The sequence below is a fragment of the Copadichromis virginalis genome, linkage group LG11, assembly GCF_057382275.1.
Source record: "Copadichromis virginalis isolate Kocher_CV1m ecotype Utaka linkage group LG11, C_Virginalis_male_GT1.1, whole genome shotgun sequence".
Lineage (NCBI taxonomy): Eukaryota > Metazoa > Chordata > Actinopteri > Cichliformes > Cichlidae > Copadichromis > Copadichromis virginalis.
Window position 1 is genome coordinate 38114415 of NC_140628.1, and position 5851 is coordinate 38120265.

Below are 5851 nucleotides of genomic sequence, written 5' to 3' on the forward strand. Positions count from 1 at the left end.
GCTCTCGCTCTGCAGGCCTACTTGTTGTTCCTAGAGTATTTAAAAGTAGAATGGGAGGCAGAGCCTTCAGTTTTCAGGCCCCTCTTCTGTGGAACCAGCTTCCAGTTTGGATTCAGGAGACAGACACTATCTCTACTTTCAAGATTAGGCTTCAAACTTTCCTTTTTGCTAAAGCATATAGTTAGGGCTGGACCAGGTGACCCTGAATCCTCCCTTAGTTATGCTGCAATAGACGTAGGCTGCTGGGGATTCCCATGATGCATTGAGTTTTTCCTTTCCAGTCACCTTTCTCACTCACTATGTGTTAACAGAGCTCTCTGCATTGAATCATATCTGTTATTAATCTCTGTCTCTCTTCCACAGCATGTCTTTATCCTGTCTTCCTTCTCCCACCCCAACCGATCGCAGCAGATGGCCCCGCCCCTCCCTGAGCCTGGTTCTGCTGGAGGTTTCTTCCTGTTAAAAGGGAGTTTTTCCTTCCCACTGTCGCCAAAGTGCTTGCTCATAGGGGGTCATATAATTGTTGGGTTTTTCTCTGTACCTATGAAGCGCCTTGAGGCGACTTTTGTTGTGATTTGGCGCTATATAAATAAAATTGAATTGAATTGAATTGATACACCATGTCATGTATGAACAAATACTTGAGAGTTCTTTTTTATTAATGTACCTCAGTGTGTAGCATTGCGGTTTATGGGACCGCAAAAACAGAAGTGTGAAGTCCTAAATGAAGGAGTTTGTTTTTTTGTGGTGTAGTGTTGGAACATAACAACTGACCTATTGGTGGGAAATATTGTGGAGGTATTTTGAAAGAAGGACTCATACCTGTTAGTTTTACCATTTTACTATTACAGGCTAGGTGTATAGGAAGCAATGGTGAAAATGTTTTCTTGTTTTGAGTGGGGACAGCACCCAGTAGCCCACATACTACTTTTTCTTTTTCATGTTGTATGTGTAGGTGTGTCTGTATGTGTGTGTTTGCTCTCAATTGAAATAAGGTTGGAGAAAGTTTGTGACATTTAAATAATCCAGGAGAACACAGACTGGTTGGTTGGGGATGTCCCATGGAACATGAAACCAAAAACAGAAATGGAAATAGACCCTCTCGCTCTCATCTCTTACTGCTGTCTTCACAAAAGGCAACTTTCACTACTGTTTTCATGCTGAGTCTCATCCTCATAAGTGGATTTCCACTTCAAATGCTGCTATATTATTCTATCAAAACAACATCTTATTCTTACAAAAATTGTAGTTTGATTTGGACTTTTTCTTTAGCAAAACAGAATCTTTCCAAAACCAAGTCTGAGCGAGCACAAACATGACAGTTTGTCACAAGAAGCCATACTTTGCTGCAAAGCAAGTGAAGAATGTTCTCAGTGAGCCAGTTTGTATACTTCAGAATATTTGCTCATCATGGTAATAGAAACTTATCAAATTCAAACACATAGTGGCTGAAACATCAGAGCACATAAACAGAAACTACCGACCCTCATTTATGGCCACAAGCTGTGGTAAGACTAAGATCACTGACACAAGCAGTGCAAAGGAAAGTCTTTCCACAAGCGTCTGAGCTCAGCCTTAGAGAGAGTAATATAAAAAGGGGAAATTATAAAACTTCAAAAAGATTCAAAAACCACACACAAAAACCAATCTCTACAGGCAGATTTTTAATAACTTTCAAGTCGGGGAACTCACTGAAAAGAGTGGAGTCTCCCTAAAAACTCTGACATAAAATAATAATAATAATCATTTAAAATACTCTTACATTGGGGATTGTAATGGAAGCCTCATTTTGCTATGTAGGGCTTAGGTCTTAATACAACTCAAAAACGCATGTTATATAACTATACACCACTTAGAGAAAGATGAGGATTGGTCTTTAGAGAGGCCTCAGAGAGCTCTGGTTGAGTTAGTTTGAGCATCTGACTAAGTTTCTCCTTTGCTGCCTTTTAGGTGTCAAACTATGAGGCGACCTTGGGAAGGACCCAGAGATGAGCAGTTCTGCCTCTTGGTTGGCTTGGTTGGTGCCACTGGTGCTTTCCTCAAACGAGCTGGAGAAGCATATGATGGAAAGGGAGAAAAATCTGCATCAGACAGGGATGCATTGAAAGGTCCCTCCCTGGTCGGATGCAAATCAACACGTATTCCAAAGAAGGACTTCAGCAGCCTGAGGTAGTCAGTCATTTAAGTACCCATCTGCTGCAAAGAAACAGTGCAGGAGTGCGACTCTACCTTTGGGTGGTACTTATTTGATTTCTCTTGGGATAGTTTTATGAAACAGTTTATGCCTGCCTTGGAAAACATCCACAGGTTTCAGTGCAAGAAATAACACCAAACTGACAGTGACCTGCATGCAATTTTTAAATATCCTAAAATTGAGGCAGCTAAATATAAAGAGCAAAATGAGAAACCTTGGATGAATTTTGAAAACATCATTGGGCCTCCAAAAAGGAACCCAGACTTTGGTTAAGCTGCAGAAGAAGAAGTAATGTTGTGTGAGACACTAGATGAGCAACAATAATAGATTAAAAAAACAACAACTTTACAGCCCAATAAAATGAGTTGTTGGGCTGGACCAGAAAACTATACTATCATTATCTATAAATAACACATCTTAATGTTCTCTCAGTTTTCTTTTAATATACAGAAGCACATTTTGGAGAAAAAAACATCATGAGTCATCTTCATGTCTCAGTTTTTCCACAGCCTGTGCCAATCTACAGCGATAAATGAAAGCAAACAAGTGGCACAGATTCTTGACTAAAGCTAGTGTCATCTCACCGCTTTCTTATGTTTGTTCATAAGTAAACTGCAAAAATGAAAAATGATTAAAAAAACAAACATGCTTTCACTTATTTCCTGTTATGTGTATACTATTACAAATATATACTTACAATAAAAATGAGCTGTTTTATTTAAGAAAAACTGACATATTCCAGGTAATGAAGTCTGAATATTTCTTTTTTTTAATTTAACCTTTATTTATACAGGTAGTCCCACTGAGACTCATGGTCTCACTTAAAAGAGAGACCTGTTTCAGACAAACATATTATAATTGTTAAATAAAAAACAATAAAATAACTATCTAATGTTTACACCCATCATATCAAAAACAAGGACAAGTTCATGTCATTTGTCTTTTAACGTCTGCAAGAGAAATCTTAATACCCCGGGATAAACAGAGTCCAACAGAGGGAGAGAATGAGCAGGGTTTTCATGGAAATGATATCACTGTGATCAAGTAGGGGTAAAACGATGTTAGCAACAAGCTTTTTCCTTGCAGTGAAAGAGAAACACAATCAGTTTTGGAAAATGAACTCCAACGTCAGCCTCTTTAACCTGCTAAAGTTTCTTTAACTGGTAGTCAATATGTGGCTTAAAGATTATTATCAATCACAATACCCAAGTACTTCCGCCACCCTCCTATTTAAATAAGGAGCAACATGACCTTGTTTTTTGTGCATTTAAAATTAGTCTGAGCTGACACAGCTGTGACTGTTACTATCAAAGCTAGCTGTGTGAGCACAACAATAAATGATTGTATCATATGCGTAAAAAATTAATGGATGGATTTACATTTTATCCCAAGTCATTAGCATAAATAGCGGCACTCCATTAGTTGCATTTAAAAAACTAGAAAAGAGACCATAGAACTGCACATGGTACTGGTCTATGGCATTGGTCTATGGCATTGGTCTATGGTACTGGTCTATGGCATTGGTCTATGACATTGGTCTATGGCATTGGTCTATGGCATTGGTCTATGGTACTGGTCTATGGCATTGGTCTATGGCATTGGTCTATGGTACTGGTCTATGGCATTGTTCTATGACATTGGTCTATGGCATTGGTCTATGGTACTGGTCTATGGCATTGGTCTATGGTACTGGTCTATGGCATTGGTCTATGGCATTGGTCTATGACATTGGTCTATGGCATTGGTCTATGGTATTGGTCTATGGCATTGGTCTATGGCATTGGTCTATGGTACTGGTCTATGGCATTGGTCTATGGCATTGGTCTATGGCATTGGTCTATGGTATTGGTCTATGGCATTGGTCTATGGTACTGGTCTATGGCATTGGTCTATGGCATTGGTCTATGACATTGGTCTATGGCATTGGTCTATGGTATTGGTCTATGGCATTGGTCTATGGCATTGGTCTATGGTACTGGTCTATGGCATTGGTCTATGGCATTGGTCTATGGCATTGGTCTATGGCATTGGTCTATGGTATTGGTCTATGGCATTGGTCTATGGCATTGGTCTATGGCATTGGTCTATGGTATTGGTCTATGGCATTGGTCTATGGCATTGGTCTATGGTACTGGTCTATGGCATTGGTCTATGGCATTGGTCTATGGCATTGGTCTAATTGGCCAAGCAGTTGGGTGGCAGCCAAAAACACAGACTTCAGACTCACCTTAACACAGTTTTTAATACATGTGGCTCTTCATGTTATCAATGAGAGATGATATCTTTAGTATGGCCACAGAAATTGATGAAAAAACTGTCTTACAAGATGCCTGAAGGAGTTTAAAATGGTTGTTTGAAATGGAAAATGAGTTGCCCAGGCCAAGTGTTTGAAAAAGAAAGGATTCCTTTGAACTCATGCAAAGAAGTAACAGTAAGAACGAATACAGAATACACGTATACACGAATACATGTCAAGTGGATTTATGTTGTATACTTGTATTACAAAGAAAAGACCAGACAAGGCCCCCCCCCCCCCTGAGCAAGTGTATGGTATCAACAGGGTCTCTTTTAAAGCATTTGTGTGCCATAACTAGTTAAGGAGTAAGAGGAAGGGGAAGTGAAAAAAGTAGAAATACCACAAACAACAAAGAAAGCAAAAAGCAAAAAGTAACCTGGAGCACAGGGAAAACAAAAGTCTGTCTCATGAAAATATGCAGTTATGGCATTTCTTGCATGGAGGGGGGGTGAAAAGAAGGCAACAGAAGAGAAGTGCTCAGTGCATCATGGGAAGTCCCCCAGCAGTGAGAGGCTGCAGCAGCATAATGAGCACTAGGCTCAGAGTCATGTGATTAGCTGTATCAAAGTGAAAGTTTGAGGCCTGATGTTAAAAGTAGCGGGCAATCGATTCCTTTTTCAACATACAGGAAAACGTAAAAATAACACGTTGGCCTTCTAATCTGCAGTCAGTTATCTTCAACACGTGAGCCACCGAATGGCCCGATGCAGCTATATATTTCCCGCGCTTTTATCTACAAGCTGCAATTATAAATGCATGAATAACTCTCACTCTCACCCTCTGAATAGCCTTAGATCTAAATTCAGGCTACATTCAAGCTGATTAGTTGTGATTAAAATAGACTCTGTAGAGTGACACAACGTGGCCGCAACTCATCAACAAGGAACCTGTATAGCGTGCTTTATTGCACACGCACTGTATTTCCTCATCACACATCAGGTCAGTTAAGAAGAAGAAAAAAAAGCCCCTGTCATTTGTTTGGGTGTTAGAAAAGGGTGACTTTGACCTATAAACGTGGGAAATCACAAACCACCCACAACACACATGAATGTGTCAGCGAGGGGCCGCACCACTGGAACGACGCTTATCTTTACATCTTTTACGGCATTTTGCACCTTTTTACTCGTCTGTTTTGTAAATATATGTTTCTCTTACTCTAAAGTCATTGTGCATTGGAAATGCATGAAACTGCATGTAATTTTGGTTTTTAGGTTTTATTCAGTTTCACACCAGGCTGTATGAGCTGGTTTGTAGCTCTGTGCTGTTCACCGCCCCACCACCTACACCACAGCCTCCTTCCTCCCATCTCTCAAACTACTCTATAAAAAGAAAAAAAACTCCATCTAATCTTCACTACAAGC